Here is a 17,517-nt window from a genome sequence, read left to right as displayed (position 1 = left end):
GAAAGATTTTTTTTTCTTCCTGGCGACGACATCCATTCCTCCCTGTGGGTGTCAGGTGATTGACAAGAATTGGAGCGTAACGTCATGTGCACCCAGATATGAAAACTCTCAGCTCAGGCACAGTGACAGAATGATAAAACAGAGAAAGTTTGACAAAACCAAATGAAGGCTTATAATGTTTACTGTGATGATGGATTATCTAAGCTCAGGCAATTTTCAAGTCTGTGGAAGTTGTTTTTCATGCCGCACAAAAATGAATGGCATTTCATTAATCTAGAAAGCAACAGATGTTATTTATATCACAGCAGTCTGCAGCATCTGTACAAGCGTTTCTACTGTAGGAGGCACATTTGGAGGATGTGACATACTAACGGTTAAGATCAGTGTGACCGAGGGCTGGTTGGCTTTCAGTGTCCCTGGTGCCTCAAACCAAACACTGGCATATGGCTGTGACTCTCTTCCCTCTGCTGTGCTGCTCATCTGATGGCTGTCTGAGTCGGTCACTGTTGAGTTATATAGCACATAAACAATACAGGCCATCTAGAGTGCAAGTCTCAAACCAGAAAGCATACAGTACACATTTAGAGGCAGAACTCTGGATGGGAAAGCAAGCAACAGTAAAAAAAAAAAAAAAAATGAAACCCCTTTACAATTTTAGATATATATTTGCATATATCAATGGTAGAAAGAAACACCGAAAGAGGAGAGAGAGAGAGAAATAGATATTCATCCAGGTATGATAAAAATGAAAAAATAAAAAAGACACAGTCTGGTAACAGTAGTGGCTTCCAATTCCACGCCGTTGTCGGATGCAATGTGGATGCGGGGGAATATGTTGGCTTGGCATACAATCTCTTCACTTGCATGATGATAGACAGCTTGAAGTCCACACAAATGTATAATGTATAAAGTAGACACAAATATATAAACCTTTATATATCTATAGATAGACAGGCGGGACATAACATTGGGAGGAATTTGATGTGACTGTTGAAAAGTAGGGCGTCTGGGTAGTGTAGAGGTAAAATCACTCACCTACACCGCGGAGAACTGGGTTCAGTTCCTACAGAGGCAATTGGTCGTGTCTGCGGATGGGAAGCTGGTAAGGTATGTGTCCTCGTGGATGCAATAGCGCCTCCTCTGGTCATTCGGGGCATCTGTTTGGGGGAGGGGAACTGGGGGGAATAGCGTGATCCTCCCATGTGCTACGTCCTGCCGGTGATACTGATCGCTCAGGTCAAAAGAAGCGGCTGCTGGTGACTACACATGTATTGGAGGAAGCATGTGCTAGTCTACAACTCTCTCCATATCGGCAGAGGGGGTGGAGCAGTGACGGGGACAGCAGGGGGATTTGGCCACATGAAGAAAATGGGGGGAAATCAGGGGAGAAGAGGGAAGAAAAGTGGGCATGTCTCGGACCCAGTGCCCTGCAGTGCCTTGTGAGCAGAGGAGACAGGGTTCCGCTAAATAATTTATTTTACCAGACAAATTTGAAACTTACCCGGCTCGTTTTAATAACAGTCTATGTTACAAACACAATATATAAATACAGCACAGTGAACTGTGTGCTCGTTGGCTGGCTCACTGCACCCAGCCCCCCGGGCAGGGAGCCAGCTCGCAGCTCCCCCGGGCAGAGAGGCAATGAATAGTGATATTCCTGGAATGCGTGTTGTAACGAGCCAATTACATCAGTCTTTGCATCTACATTTAAAAAAAAAAGTTTTTGCATGTGTATTTGCACAAATATTAACATTTCTGCTGGGCTGAGAATCGCATGTGCCTCCTTTGACTTCCATGCTGTTTGATGCCCGGTGTGGTGCATCGGGCACATGACGTCATGCATCTAGCAGCATGAGCTGTGATTGGTCTACTTTAGAGGGGACAGACTTACATACATACTGTACAAACATACAGTCAAACCCCTGCCGTAGACGGCTTGCCACAGTCTGGCCACGTGGAAAAATATATAAGGGGCTTATTAAAAAAACATATAATCTCAAAGGAAACAAAGAAACAAAAACAAATCAAGAGGACAAGCAAAGACACGGCTGAATTGGATAACAGAAATAAAATCGACACCACAACTCCATAAGGGGGAGGACTGTTTGACAATAACAAAATGCAAGATTACAAACTAATGGAAATAAAGTAGGCTAAATAAATTAAAAAAGCAATAATGACAACTCAGAGTGGCTATCAAATGTAGTGCTGCTGATGGTCATTTTAATATTCCATTCTACTGCGATAGATTAAAAATAATGCTTGCGATAATGCTTTTTTTCTTTCGTTCTTTAGTGTTGCCTCTATCTCAAGCTCACAGGAATATTTTGTTACATACACACATAGTTTTGTGTCAGGGCTCAAATCTTTGTACTTACCAGTAGTTGTTGATTGTAACGTTGGTGATGCAGGAATTTAAGGTTATTCTACTGTCATGCTCATTGTAAGTTATTCAGATGCCAGCTAAATGTCTCAAATGTGATATGTAAATAGTATCCTTCAAATCGCCATGAGGTGAAAAGGGACTTTTTGTTTGTCATCTCCAAGGAACTGATACAGAGTTGTTTACCAGGAATCTGAGCTCAAAGCAGCACCAACTGATTTGTCTTTGCTCCTCCTGTAAATGAACTGAGCATTTAATGACTCACCTCACTCGGGGGTGTAAAAATTGTGACTGACATTTCTTAATAAGCTTGAGGTACTGCGCTCATTTCCAAGCTTAGTTCTTCAAGGTAATACTTATGCAAAGTCCTGACATTTTGCATTTAGACAGCACTATAACTTCCACAGCGTATATTCCCATGTCTCAACTTCTAAAACTCCTACCCACATTTCTTTTTTTAATCACAGTGTCATGAATTGAGCTCTCTTCAACTATATCATGAATAATTCAAAATGCTGATTTTTGTGGTCTAGGCCAGCTAGATTTAGCATTTAAAAACCTGTTCTTTTTAATTTACCTTATTCTCACAGTTGCCATTTTGAACTTACATCAACTACCCTGAAAAGCAGGTAGCTTAGCGATGTCCTATTGTTGTTTACCAAGATGCACGTCATACAAAATGTTTTTATTTCAACGGCTGTATACTCATTATGGGGCCGTAATGTTGTTTTACTGCAGATTTAACTAGTTAATTACCATCAAACTGAAAAAACACAACATGTTGTGCTTGGCTATTGGTGGACTAATTTATTGTTAAAAGAAAAATCACCAGAAACAGCCTTGTTTGAATGTAAACATGTTAGGATTTACATGAAACGATAATACATTGACAGTAATAGGCTTACACTAGAGACAGAATAGAATAGAAGTTATGAATGGTAACATCAGCCTTTAGGATCTAGGTGAATCTTGACGCCGGACGTTCTCCGTGCCAGGGATGTGACACACCTTCAAAATTGCCACCGTGGGAATAAGTTCAGGCTTATTTAATTGTGTTGGCCCTGGACCTGAATTTGTATCTGAATTACTTCATAACTTGCTGTTCCATAGAGTTCCATAGAGTCTATGTAACAGCAAGTTATGGAGTGATTCAGATAAGATTTGGTGGTGATGCTAGCTTGATTTGCCTCCAGTTTACACCCACAAATGCTGCAAGGACCCATAACATTTTCATTAGACACAGAGGCGTCATACTGTACATGAAACAATGTATTCCCATTGAGTTTGATTATAGACTGCGGGATTCCAAATCCATTCCCCGAGTTTTACAAACACCCAGAGACTCGGTAACAACCCTCCAAACAACTGTCTGCACCATTCCAACACATACTTCTTGTAATTTTTCCCGCTATTAAAGGACTATCTTAAAACAGCCTGTGTAAATCCTGTTTACGAATTCAGAATCCATCGTGTCTTGTTTTCTACAATCAATATATTCCTCTTCACAATAGATGCAATTAATACATGAAAGGTCTTCCGTTGGAATGCCCTCTAGCTGATGTGACCAGTGCCAGTTCACGACGTGTTTGTGATTATTTTTGACAAAATAAACAAAGAGTAACACAGATTCTCTGATTTGATCAGTCCCTTTCTGTAGAACTAATCCAAAGAACGTTCAAGTATGGTAAAATATACAAGTTTGGCTCCTCCTATACCAACCCAAAACTGTTTCAAAGTGCATGAGGAAGAGTAATAGCCAATTTGATGCTAGCAGATCCATAACGGATATATTCCTCTACAGCTGTTCAATAATTCATGGTTGACAATAAACAACAAAGTTGTGGTGACAGAATAATTGGTTTGACTCCATGTGGCACAAAAGAGCATGCAGAGGTCTTTGGGGATAACTGTCCCTTTTATGACGGTCAGCAGAATGCCTTTTACCTCGACAGCAAAGCAAGTCCACGATGCATTCATTAGACCTGTTCTAGATGTTACAACGGAGAATAGAGACACAACAAAGAGACTTTTGTGGAAACTCTCCGCATTGACTATTCCTTTGGTCTTGTGATACTGTTACAGTAAAATAGAGTTAAATCTATGCTGAGGCACTGATTTTCCTGAGTTTTTATGCCAGTTTCTGACAGCAGTTTCTGTATGGAAAGCATGGAAAATACCATTTGTATGTGGATATTTTAGTGGACATGCAGACATGGATAGGTATCAATCAATTAATCAGCCCACATCAGTCAGCCAATCATCAATGTGGAGATCAGGTATGTGTGATTGGCAAGGAGAGATTTGACAAACAGTGGCACTGTTGTGCGTCATCAGATGGATTATCATTGTTCAATGCTTAGAGAGAAGCCTTTCTTGGAAAAACGCTTTTGTTTTGTTCGCACCTCTAAACCACTCACTAAGCTCAAAGAGGAAATTCTCTAAATGTTTTCCAGTGTTAGGTGGATCAGCGCTCTCATGCTCCAGAGTCTCATCAAGTGTGCATCTAACTGAGCGAGAAAGGCAGCAGAGTGCTATGACCAGAAGGTTTAATTTAGTCTTTGTTTAATTTGAAAGCATTTGGTCTACGTGACTCAATTACCTTTCTCATAATAACACATGTTCACCACCAACCACATTAAATCTTTCTTTACAGCGAAGGAACACGCTGCTCAAATCAGTGAAATATTTGTGAAATATACCAGCGGAGATATAACACCCCTCTATACTTAAAGCACTTACGGACGCCAGATGGTGCGTTTATTTGTAAAGTTTGTAACTGCTAATAGATTACAGGGGACAGATGTGGCACTGGCAGTGATAGCCCAGCATGATAAAGAAGTAGCTTGTTAAATAGTAAGTGTCACTCACACTGTGCGAGTGTAATTTCAACAGCAGTTCCTGAAATAAAACCCTGACTCCCGCACCCCCTGTACTCCCATTTCACATCTGGACTGAATCTGTGGAGTAAAAATAGAAGCACACAGACTGATAACAGCCACCGAAACCCACACATCTCAAAGCAGATACAGAGGAAACGTGTATCTCAAATTAAACCCGCTCGGTTGTGTGGATTCTTAACTAGCATCTATCTAAGGTGCCACTGTTGCTCGGGGTAGAATCTTGCCAGTAGCCCAATTTCTGCAGACCTTTTCAAGCATGAAGCATTTTATTGTCTGCTGGCTCGGCGGGGGGCCAGGCGTGAAAGCTTTGTCAATGTGCACTTTAGTGATTGGCTTGCCAGCTAGCCAAGTGTGTTGGGAAAAACTGATCAAATTCCTTCTTTTTAAAGAGATTCCTGGTATAATTCCCCTGCTGGTAACATTTTCAGCAGCAAGAAAACAGTGAGAGTGAGAGAGAGTGGCTCCCCGTTCTGCATGGTTTGAGAAGGTTCAGCGCTGCTGAGCCTGGATGGCGTTTAGGAGTGGAAGGGCACTGCCCTGATGTTGTGGCTTTTACAGTGATGATCAAACCCCGTTGGGGAAAAGCCTTTTGTGGCTGTGGTGGAAAATAGACTTTTCTTTCCTGTTTTTCTTCTCATTGAAAGAGAGCTGTAAAGGTTTTCAGGTGTGGCTTTATACGTTTGACCCCATTAAATATATCTCTTGTATATCCGAGAGAGAAAAAGGAACAATAAGATAAAACAAAATAAAATAAAATACATTACTGACAATTTGATAATAGTTGGCAAGGTCATACTTGTCAATTCTAGTTATTGTTAAAGGGTCAGACGGACCTGTTCAATGACATTAGTTTGCCCATTGCTGCTCTTGTAATGGGATCTTGTCCCAGTAAACGCAGGGAGTGAATGGAAGCAGGCCAGTTTTGGCCAGGGCAACAAACAAAGTGCTATCTGATGTCATTCTTTCCCCCCGCGACAGCAGAGGCTCTATCACTGGTCAGTCAGTGGATCACTCGTGTGCCGCAGGGATTTAGACTGCCGACTCTCGATTGGGAGAGCCGAGTATGATTCCTGGCAGGAACATAATCTCTGTCGCGGGGGTGTTCATCTGGTTTTCATCAGAAACATTATTGCAAATGAATTAAAAAAAGATCCATAAAAATCACCAAGCACACTGGTAATGTATGTACGCTCCGCCACCCCTGCACGTCGCCTCGCCCCTCCATCGCTACGTGGGCTCAAAAGTCGCTCATCCCGGTCACGACTCTTCTCATCCCTGGCACCACAATGGTGGAACGAGCTCCCGTCTTCTGTCAGGATGGCCGAATCACTGCCCATCTTCCGGCAGAGCCTAAAAACACCTCTTCAGGCTACACCTGTCCTGGACCCTTCTTGAACTTATATAGCCTCAGCCAGGATGACATCATCACTGATGTCATCACATCATTAGGTAATTAGGGCAATCATCTAATTAAAAAAATCCGGCTCCTGTCGTCAGGTCACCCGCACGGGTGGTCTTTACACCCCCTGAAAGTTTCAGCCCGATCGCATGTGTGGCCAGTCGAAATTCTGCTCACGCACGCACGCACGCGCACACACACACACACACACACACACACACACACACACACACACACACACACACACACACACACACACGGACACTTCTCATTCTTATTATAGGATATAATAATCATTGGACTATTTAACTATGCAGGCCAACTACCTTGCAGCTTCCTGAATCAATGACTAAAAAGCAGTAGGGGTGGGAATCACCAGATGCCCACGATACGATACTAAAACGATACTTGAGTCACGATACGATAGTATTGCGATATTGCGATATCGCCGATTTTGTGATATATTGAATATTGCGATATATTGAATATTGCGATATTTCGATATATTGTCACTCCTAACTCGTTTTCCTACCTTTTCCTTGACCTCACCAGAAGTCAATGGTCAGTGTATTCCATGCCACTTGTAAGATAAACTCAACACAAGCTGTAGCATCCCCATCCTCATTTTTTTCTCAATAAGTGCGTATCATTTTGCACTTCCGCTCTTGCTCTTCCATGAGATCTTAAAACCAACACAAGTCCCCTCGGCCCCATGAGCGCTGATTTGCTGCGCTGCGTTACATTCATTTCCCTTGTTGAGAGTTCTCCTTTGGTATCATTTACATAACTCAACAGCCTTTTAAATGTGTGCAATTACACCTCATTTGTCCATAATGACATGGACTGCCCCTCTCTGTGCAGAGCCAGGCACACGCTGCTGCAGCTTTCTCCATGTTGTTTGACAGCACAGTAACTTGGCTGTGTGCTGGCCTGTGAACTGAGGAATGTCCCACTGACCCTGAAACAACAGGCCCAAATAAAGGCAGCCATTGTTCGCGGCAGCATCCATGTCGGCTGGTTTAATGAAAGTCTGAAAAGTATTTGGGACTGACAATATGAAACCTTTGTGCGCTCCACTCTGCAGATCAAACCTTTGTGCGCTCCACTCTTCTGCCAAAATGAACCCCCAACAGTTGTTTACTGAGAGTATACAGGCTCAGGCTAAGTGCTGACCTCAATCATGGATTGTACTGAAAGTCAGAGCATTAACCTTATAACCACCAACTGCTCTCGGTTTTCTCTCTCTTTCTCTCACACACACACACTGCATACACACACAAACACAGACATACACACGGACATACACACGGCTGTGATTATTTTTTATTCAAGCTTGGTGAACCTGGCATACTGTACAAGCTTGAAACTGACATTCAGCCTTGCAAACAGAAGTAAATCTTTCTTTTCACTGTATTTTCAGCCTAGGATTGCCATTTCTTTACTATATAGCTATTGTGTGTCATCTTAGGATCTTGGTTTCTTTGAATAACAGCTCGTGTCCATGTAAAGATACAAAATGGCTCTTCTTTATTCTATGCATTATGGAGGATGTGGTCTTTTCGTCCCATCACTAGGTTTGTATCACTTTTGTATAACTCTCACAAACTTCATCTTTACTCAAAAAAGAGCAACTTAAAGAATAACACATCGGGCACCCCGGTAGTGCAGCGCAGGTTTGAGCCCCCGTGTTACCTCCGGCTTGGTGGGGCGTCCAATCGATACATGCACACTTGCCAGTGTGTGCGGGTGGGAAGCCAGATTAAGGCCGCTGTACTACTGCCCTCTCTGGTCGGTCGGGGTGCTTGTTCAGGGGTGAGGGGAACTGAGGGGGATAGCGTGATCCTCCCACGCGCTACGCCGTGCCGTTTAATCTCCTCGCTGTGAGGTGAAAAGAAGTGGCTGGCGACTGCACATGTATTGGAGGAAGCATCAGCATGTGCTACTGTAGTCTACAACTTTCCCCAGATAGGCAGAGGGGGGTGAGCAACAACCGGGACAGCAGGGGAAATTGGCAAAAAGTACAATTGGGGAGAAAACAGGAAAGAAAAAAGAAAAAAAACACATAATCTATCTATCCCCATTCACCACCCAGACAAAGTAATTTTGAAGAAGCAAGCCACACTGACTCTCAAGGCATATCTCCAGATCATGGGATCATTGGTCATAGATGTCATAGAGGCTGTTAGAGTTGTTGTTGTTATTGTATAGTTATTGTTTTCAAGCATGCTGTAATAAGGCTGTTGGCTCTGTATACTGCAGTGATCCCTGCTTTGTGCTTGCATGTGTCGCTGTAACAGTCTGGCCGAGTAGAAGGTCACAAATGCCTGGGATGGGAAACATTGTCTTCTGATGCAAAGCGTCAGTGTGGAGACAGCAGTGTGTGGAGTGCAAAGCAGGCATTTAGAGGGAGCCAATGGGAGAGCTGTTTGCTGACATAATGTATTTCCTGTCACTCCTCTGTGCTCTCCGAAGAATTGGATCCCATAGAGCCGGCGGTGCTGAAACGCCTCTCTGCACACAGAGGTTTATGTCCCCATACATCAACCTGAAAGTTCACCAGCATTCATTCATTCATTAATTCATTAATTCATTAATTAAAGATGGTGCTTAAATATCTCTGCTATTTCAGACAGATTATTCTTCCACATAATCTGGGCCACTCGCTCGTATGTACTGTAGGTGTCATTTATGCTGGGGGGACATGCCCCCACCACTTTTTGAAATGGCCGATTTGGTCCCTATCACTCTTTAAAAGTAGAATTTGTTAAATAGTAAAATATACTGAAGTTTGCACCAAGAACAGTTAACTAACAAAGAATGATAGCGCTCTGAGAAAAAAAATATTTGCACACTAAGACAACATACAATGCAGTATCACTGTTGGCCTGTACAAACTGATGCCCAAACTGTTTACTGTGCTGCTTCATGTACTTGTACACCCATGTATGTTCATGTCAAATTACACCAGACTGATGCATTTTGCTGTTGAAATTAAACAAAAAAGAAACTTCTCCCGCGGGAGGATGTTCCCTGGACCCCCTACTTCTGTGACTTCCTCTGAGCTGAGCCCTGGATGTTCTGAAATCCTAACCACGTCTCTGGCCGTAATGATCTACGCTGACCTCATACCGACCCCCCCTCCATTATATTGCCTAAAATCGCATCTGTTAAAGACCATTCAAATATATATATATATAAAAAAAAAAATCCGAGCCCACCAATTTTCAACACAAAGTGACGCCCTTGCTCAGTCACACATGTGAATGACAGCAAATCGTTCTGTTTTGACACTCAGGTAACATGAGTTCTTAAGACTCCTATTTTTAGATTGTCCCACTGTCATATCCCGTTGCCGAGTTCATATTTAATGCAACGCTTCTCAAGCTTGATGCTTATCTGTTCAGAGTAACAGAAACTGTGCTGCTAGACCACATACGTTTCTCAATGACTTTGTAACGCCGACAAAGCCCAGAAGCGTGGCTGTAGGCAAGACCGCCTTGGCTGAGTCCCAGTCCATTCCAACACCAGATCCAAGTCGAGAGCAAGACCAAAGCAGGCAATGAACACGTTTTACCAAATGTAAAGAAATTATGCTTAAAGGGCCCATATCATGTATTTTTAACTGTATAAAACATGTGTCATTTGTCTTTAAAACAAGGTTATGAATTCTGTTGCAAATAATAATCAAATCCAGCCTCTGTGGGACTTCTGTGCTCTGTCTCTCCCCTCATAAACTATGCAATGTTTTGATATGATGTGATAAGATAAGATAAGATTATAACATGATCTGTTGGGATAGATCCATGTTTGGTGCAGTTGATTGCTGTAATTGTTTCCATGCTACACAGCTATGCTACAGATGAGGTTTGGTCTTCCACAAGTTGGTAGGGCAGCGCTGGAAGCAGGCAAATTAAATGAGTGTTATTTTGTGATGTCACAAAATCACGGAAGTCAAACGGCTCGTTTGGAGGCATTTTTTCCCTTACATGGCTGGTGTGGCTTTATCTGTGGATAAGCAAAGAAGCAACGAAATCTTGTTTGACACAAGATGACACCTGTGTTTATTAAGTGTGAACAGGAATCAACATCCAACTAAGCAACACAGGGTTTTCACTAATCGGGGGGGGGAGGGGGGCATAAAGAACACTGGTGTTTTGTAGGAATATCAAAATGCAATATATCGCAATACAAAAATGTGAGAATATGTATCAGGGGTCAGACAAATTCATCACAATATTACCTACATTTTATTCAGTTGATTCAGATGATCACAAATGGGAAAGCTTGTCCATCACAATTGCCGGGGGCCTCTGAAACCAGCTCTTTTCTTAGTGGCTGCTTCATGTCCTTGTTTGACTCCCTACTCTCCAACAAAATGTGTCAAATGTACCTTGTCCACAGAAGATCTGTTGTTATTTCATAGATAATAAACGCAATGCGAGTTTGACTTGTCAGCTAGCTCCAGGTACCAGTGCTGCTCCAGATAAAGATTTAGCTCTGCAGCGAGATAGCTACCAACACCCCTCCCCCCCACATACACACACACACACGCACGCACACACACGCACACGCACGCGCACACACACACACACACACACACACACACACACACACACACACACACACACACACACACACACACACACACACACACACACACACACACACACACAAACCACCTGCAGACAGAAGTGAGTGAAAAGCTATTGCACTACCTCATTTAATAAAGGTCACATAATGAAGGCAATAATGTTTATTATGCGTTTAACACATTAATTAGGTTTCTTACACCCTATACTTTAATGTGTGAGGCTCATTCTGTTTGGTTGCTACTGTTGTTTTTGTGGTCGTTGGTTCACATTATGATTTGGTGCTGCTGGCTTATAGCAGTAATACAGCTGCAGATGAGGACGTTCATTGCAGGTATCTGGTATCTGGCACTAGGACAGGAAAGCACGCAGACCGTCCAGCCCACTCAGACGCTCTGAGGCGAGCAGCACCTGTTGACATTCCGCTCGCTGGCTAATCAGTGCTGGAAGGAAATTCATGCCTGAGTAATTCATTGACACAACGGTCCGTTCAAGACAAGTCCACTTGTATTTTTAGTTCTCTATTTTCTTGACGGTGCATTGGAGCTTACACATTCTTTCTCTGTGTGGATATGTTGGCCAATTTGAATGAGGATGCAGGAAAAAATAAGATGCATCTTGTTATTCATTCTAACTATATACACATGTGACTGTGGTGTGAATAATCATCCAACACAGCACTGTCAGTATGCACCAGGACACCCAGAGGAGGGGAGTGTGGAGGCGGACGCATCCTCTACAGATGTCAGGGACTGGCTGGAGGATGTCTTCCCTCCTGCAGCCAAGCGGTCCCTGCAGTCACCTTCTGTTTGACTCTTTGTCTAAATATCATTGAGCCATTTCAGCGGTTCTCCCAGGACCAGAGCCACAACCTACAGCAACAGAGCGAGGACGCATAATGTGTTATCTCCTCCCAATCTAACTTAATGTATGGTGCTGCATATTCACTCAGGGCGATTTGCTGTAATGATGACGCCAGCCCCGCCCCCTACCACACCTTCTGATAATGTATTATTCATACTAATCCCACTCCATCTCCAACTGCGCCGCAGGCCACAAAATTGCCAGCCATCAGTTGCCGCGCCCTTTGCGCCCACGCCATGCGCTGTTGACTGCGCTTTGTGCCGTGCGCCGTTGATTCACGAAAATAGAGCCCTCAGTCTCAAAGGTTTTAGTTGCAGAGCTCGAGTCGAAAATTCACACATGACAACTGAACTTGGCGAAGATGCTCAAGGCAAAACTCCCACTCCACTCACCTCCCACAGCAGACTTCTGCACACTTGATGCAGTCGATGAATGTTGCATTGGTCTGCATTGCAGTCCCTTCTTCATCCAGTGGTCTCAAAGTAATGGAACGACAGACTGTGAAATAATTCATTATTTTGAAGCATGCATGAAATTGTATGACAAGCGTTTGATCAGACAGATCAAACGGAGATCTCTTTGATGTATTTTCTACTGAGTGAAATTGGCAACCTGCACTTAACATTAGACTTGTAGATTAACTCATAGATATGTACATGTATCTATGGAAGCTACAGTATATGCTATGATGTTATTTTCACCTCCTCTCAGAGAGCTTAACTCTTGACTCTTCACCATTCCATTGACTTTACTGTGCCTGAACTAACCAGTAGACACCAACACAAATCAATGCCCATCAGCCTGCCTGATTGTCTGTCAGTGTCAGTATGAGGTGGCTGCTAAAAGTAGTCATGATAAACATGGTCAATCAGATGTACATCGAAAAAAATAGTTCTGCATTGAAATAAACATACGGTTTGGCATTAACTGGTTAAGTAACGATTCGGAAACTCAATATTATTCCCCTCAGATCTAAAAATGTAAATTCATTTTTGCCCCCGTCGCTGTCATCGGCCTTACTTTCATGTAAACATACTTTATTACACTGTCAGTTGGCTGATTTTAACTGGCAAGAATAGAACAATAAAACACCCACTTGTCAGAGCACAGAATGACTCTCTCCCTGCCTGGAGCCAAGTTTGCTTGGATGTCGTGTGTGGGATTGAAATCACAAAACAACAACAAAAAGATGCTTTTTCAATTCAAACACAGAGCAGCGTGGTGACCGAACAGGCTCGTTTGACACCTCTTCAACCATCCAAATGTCAGGTGGACTGGTGTGTGTGTGTGTGTGTGGGTGTGTGTGTGTGTGTGTGTGTGTGTGTGTGTGTGTGTGTGCGCGTGCGCGTGCGCACGTGCGTGCGTGCGTGCGTGTATATCCCTGTGTGTGCGTATCTGTGTTATATAGAGAAAGATGCTTTTGATTTGGGAGCACAGAAGTAGGGCTGGCTTTATCAAGTAGGCTTTTCATTGTGTGACTGTGAATATTGTGAAAATGCAGCTGATACATTCATTTCAGAAGGCTTTCAAAAGTGCATAGATATTGGATGTCAAAATAGCCTGTAGAAATCGTCTGAAGCATTGGGAGGTAATTGCATGACAAGATCAGGTCTAAAATATATTTATATTTAGTAGCCAAACTAGCCATTCATAAACTGTCTTACCTGTCCTGTAACCCCTCAGCTAGAGCCTATCGCTGCCAGAAGGTTTGTTTTCACATAACCATCTGGGAAAGTGGCAAGATGGATTTGATGATCTCGCTTGAATCCAGCTACCTCGCAAGGTTATATACGAACAGAAACAAGCCGATTCCTGAGAATTTAATGTGACGTCCCATAGGTCTGTCTGATACATACTGTACTTTACAACCTAAACGCAGTGTAATGCCATCCCATAGGTCTGTCTGATACATACTGTACTTTACAACCTAAACACAGTGTAATGCCATCCCATAGGTCTGTCTGATACATACTTTACAACCTAAACACAGTGTAATGCCATCCCATAGGTCTGTCTGATACATACTTTACAACCGAAACACAGTGTAATGCCATCCCATAAGTCTGTCTGATACATACTTTACAACCTAAACGCAGTGTAATGCCATCCCATAGGTCTGTCTGATACATACTTTACAACCTAAACACAGTGTAATGCCATCCCATAAGTCTGTCTGATACATACTTTACAACCTAAACGCAGTGTAATGCCATCCCATAGGTCTGTCTGATACATACTGTACTTTACAACCTAAACGCAGTGTAATGCCATCCCATAAGTCTGTCTGATACATACTTTACAACCTAAACGCAGTGTAATGCCATCCCATAGGTCTGTCTGATACATACTTTACAACCTAAACGCAGTGTAATGCCATCCCATAGGTATGTCTGATACATACTTTACAACCTAAACGCAGTGTAATGCCATCCCATAGCTCTGTCTGATACATACTTTACAACCTAAATGCAGTGTAATGCCATCCCATAAGTCTGTCTGATACATACTTTACAACCTAAATGCAGTGTAATGCCATCCCATAGGTATGTCTGATACATACTTTACAAACTAAATGCAGTGTAATGCCATCCCATAGGTCTGTCTGATACATACTTTACAACCTAAACGCAGTGTAATGCCATCCCATAGGTCTGTCTGATACATACTTTACAACCTAAACACAGTGTAATGCCATCCCATAGGTCTGTCTGATACATACTTTACAACCTAAACGCAGTGTAATGCCATCCCATAGGTCTGTCTGATACATACTGTACTTTACAACCTAAACGCAGTGTAATGCCATCCCATAAGTCTGTCTGATACATACTTTACAACCTAAACGCAGTGTAATGCCATCCCATAGGTCTGTCTGATACATACTTTACAACCTAAACGCAGTGTAATGCCATCCCATAGGTATGTCTGATACATACTTTACAACCTAAACGCAGTGTAATGCCATCCCATAGCTCTGTCTGATACATACTTTACAACCTAAATGCAGTGTAATGCCATCCCATAAGTCTGTCTGATACATACTTTACAACCTAAATGCAGTGTAATGCCATCCCATAGGTATGTCTGATACATACTTTACAACCTAAATGCAGTGTAATGCCATCCCATAGGTCTGTCTGATACATACTTTACAACCTAAACGCAGTGTAATGCCATCCCATAGGTCTGTCTGATACATACTTTACAACCTAAACACAGTGTAATGCCATCCCATAGGTCTGTCTGATACATACTTTACAACCTAAACGCAGTGTAATGCCATCCCATAGCTCTGTCTGATACATACTTTACAACCTAAACACAGTGTAATGCCATCCCATAGCTCTCTCTGATACATACTTTACAACCTAAACGCAGTGTAATGCCATCCCATAGGTATGTCTGATACATACTTTACAACCTAAACGCAGTGTAATGCCATCCCATAGGTCTGTCTGATACATACTTTACAACCTAAACACAGTGTAATGCCATCCCATAGCTCTCTCTGATACATACTTTACAACCTAAACACAGTGTAATGCCATCCCATAGCTCTGTCTGATACATACTTTACAACCTAAACACAGTGTAATGCCATCCCATAGCTCTGTCTGATACATACTTTACAACCTAAACGCAGTGTAATGCCATCCCATAGGTATGTCTGATACATACTTTACAACCTAAACGCAGTGTAATGCCATCCCATAGGTCTGTCTGATACATACTTTACAACCTAAACACAGTGTAATGCCATCCCATAGCTCTCTCTGATACATACTTTACAACCTAAACACAGTGTAATGCCATCCCATAGCTCTGTCTGATACATACTTTACAATCTAAACACAGTGTAATGCCATCCCATAGGTATGTCTGATACATACTTTACAACCTAAACACAGTGTAATGCCATCCCATAGGTATGTCTGATACATACTTTACAACCTAAACGCAGTGTAATGCCATCCCATAGGTCTGTCTGATACATACTTTACAACCTAAACACAGTGTAATGCCATCCCATAGCTCTCTCTGATACATACTTTACAACCTAAACACAGTGTAATGCCATCCCATAGCTCTCTCTGATACATACTTTACAACCTAAACACAGTGTAATGCCATCCCATAGCTCTCTCTGATACATACTTTACAACCTAAACACAGTGTAATGCCATCCCATAGCTCTGTCTGATACATACTTTACAACCTAAGCACAGTGTAATGCCATCCCATAGCTCTGTCTGATACATACTTTACAACCTAAACGCAGTGTAATGCCATCCCATAGGTATGTCTGATACATACTTTACAACCTAAACGCAGTGTAATGCCATCCCATAGGTCTGTCTGATACATACTTTACAACCTAAACACAGTGTAATGCCATCCCATAGCTCTCTCTGATACATACTTTACAACCTAAACACAGTGTAATGCCATCCCATAGCTCTGTCTGATACATACTTTACAACCTAAACACAGTGTAATGCCATCCCATAGGTATGTCTGATACATACTTTACAACCTAAACACAGTGTAATGCCATCCCATAGGTATGTCTGATACATACTTTACAACCTAAACGCAGTGTAATGCCATCCCATAGGTCTGTCTGATACATACTTTACAACCTAAACACAGTGTAATGCCATCCCATAGCTCTCTCTGATACATACTTTACAACCTAAACACAGTGTAATGCCATCCCATAGCTCTGTCTGATACATACTTTACAACCTAAACACAGTGTAATGCCATCCCATAGGTCTGTCTGATACATACTTTACAACCTAAACACAGTGTAATGCCATCCCATAGCTCTCTCTGATACATACTTTACAACCTAAACACAGTGTAATGCCATCCCATAGGTATGTCTGATACATACTTTACAACCTAAACACAGTGTAATGCCATCCCATAGCTCTGTCTGATACATACTTTACAACCTAAACGCAGTGTAATGCCATCCCATAGCTCTGTCTGATACATGCTTTACAATGTATGTGTTTGCACAAACAACCTGATTTGTCACAAAAGGTATGTGAACAAGTGGCAACCTGGGAGACAGTCAACAATCCTCTCCTGTTTATACTTAGGTATGCACACTGTGTTCAAACTTTCCACACAGAAAATACTGTGTATGTGTTGGAAAAGCTGTATGAAAAAAAAAAATCCTCAAGGACGTTTTTTTTTTAATACTATTGGTTACTGTGATGGTGCATACTTTAGTGAGGCAGAGAGAGAGGGAGAGTTCTGTGTCCAAACTATTTAGAGGAGTTATTCACCTTTCAAGATAATTAAAAAATAATATTCTTTTAACAGGTGTCAAATGCAAATTGAAAATGGGTGCCTTTTGCACTATTTAATTTG

General features: G+C 42.2%; 1 protein-coding gene across 1 annotated transcript in view; it reads left to right on the top strand.

The window, feature by feature from the left end:
- Positions 1-17,517, top strand: part of arhgap42b (Rho GTPase activating protein 42b) — a gene marked incomplete at its 5' end in the record, with an annotated part of 94,422 nt that overhangs the window by 38,105 nt on the left and 38,800 nt on the right. The window lies entirely within an intron of this gene.

The sequence above is a fragment of the Poromitra crassiceps genome (genome assembly GCF_964638095.1).
Source record: "Poromitra crassiceps genome assembly, chromosome: 5".
Taxonomy (NCBI): Eukaryota; Metazoa; Chordata; class Actinopteri; order Beryciformes; family Melamphaidae; genus Poromitra; species Poromitra crassiceps.
Note: the sequence above shows the minus strand (reverse complement) of the source record. Positions and strands in the feature narration are given on the sequence as shown.